Consider the following 1454-nt stretch of genomic DNA (forward strand, 5'->3'; position numbering starts at 1 on the left):
ACATTCATTTTATTGTCAACGTTTGTTTCGAATAAGTTTATTATTGAGGGCGTGTCTAGCTTACCGTGTTAGTTACGTATGGCGAAACTTCCGCCAATTCTCCAAGATTGTAGAATATTTGTGAACACAAGAATCAACAATATTATCCATTTCCGTATCTGGTATTATTAGAAGATTCTAGAAAAATGTCTCGCCTATAAAAACAGCAGGGCATTGTGCCCAAAAACAACAGAGAAGAGACAAGTCTACTATGAAACCGTTATAACCATGTAAGGTATAAACTGTGATTTTGCTAACCCTTATCAACCGGAAAATATACGACATTTGACCAGAAACAGTTATAAATTTTGAACGTCAGTGACTTCTCATCAAACATTAATATCTTTCCAAGAATATTATTAATTTCCCATCGAACATTAGTGATTTTATGAAAATATTATTTTACTTCAACGGTTCAACAATTCAGTGCCTGACAAAGCTAGCTAGCTTCCCACCAATTATATATACGTACAACTCGCTGGATACCAAGTAGATTCTGAACTAGGAAAACAATTTTAAGCTATTTGTAAGTTAGTGAAATTTCTGTTTATGAAACTTGGTTTGTGATCATTAATCATAATAGTTGCTATTGTAAATTATACTGTTGTGTATATATATATTAAAACGTATTTGTTTCAAAACAAAAACAGTGTGAATCAATCTTGTTGGCAAATAGCATAAATTAGATAAAATATCGCCATATTTCCAAACACTAAATCCAGAGTACAGCTCAACTATGAAAAGTTAAATTATTTAACGTGGCTTTGGATTATTTTAACTTCTCCATACATAACAATACACAAAACCAGAAACATCTTAAACAAATAAACACTTGTATTTTTCTAATGTATAATTAAAATACCCCTTTAAAATAGGTATAACATAATAATTAAACAGAAAAGCTGTGCATACACTATGAAATATTATTTAATCACTCATGTAGAATCACTAGTTAATGAAACTATTCTTACTTGTACATGTTGTTAAATATACATTGATTACATTGACACAGAGGGGAACTTCTAAAAAAAGAGTTTTACACACAAATGTTGGTCATAGAATTAGATGCAAGACAGTTTAAAAAGAAATGAAAGAAAGCAAAAACTTTCAAGCATATAAATGATACAATTTTGAAGGAGACAAGCTGAAAGCTTAGTTGCATATTTGAATATCAAAATTTAATGCAGAGATATATTATCTAAAAAATCAATTCACCTATACTAAGGGTAATAACAGAAAAGTGCTGATATTTCTTTCTATTAAAAGGTTCTTTGAGAAAAGTAATTATGCACATAGCAAGCATTAATTTACAATATAGTTTACATGACCAAATTAACTAAAATGCAAGTTACTTCAAATGCAAATTCTATTAAGCAACCACCATATAACTGAAAGAGAAAAAAACATAGGAAAAA

General features: G+C 29.3%; 1 pseudogene; it reads right to left on the reverse strand.

The window, feature by feature from the left end:
- The window catches only part of LOC106476906, a 111238-nt pseudogene that overhangs the window by 19230 nt on the left and 90554 nt on the right, over positions 1-1454 (reverse strand).

The sequence above is a fragment of the Limulus polyphemus genome, unplaced genomic scaffold, assembly GCF_000517525.1.
Source record: "Limulus polyphemus unplaced genomic scaffold, Limulus_polyphemus-2.1.2 Scaffold160, whole genome shotgun sequence".
Taxonomy (NCBI): Eukaryota; Metazoa; Arthropoda; class Merostomata; order Xiphosura; family Limulidae; genus Limulus; species Limulus polyphemus.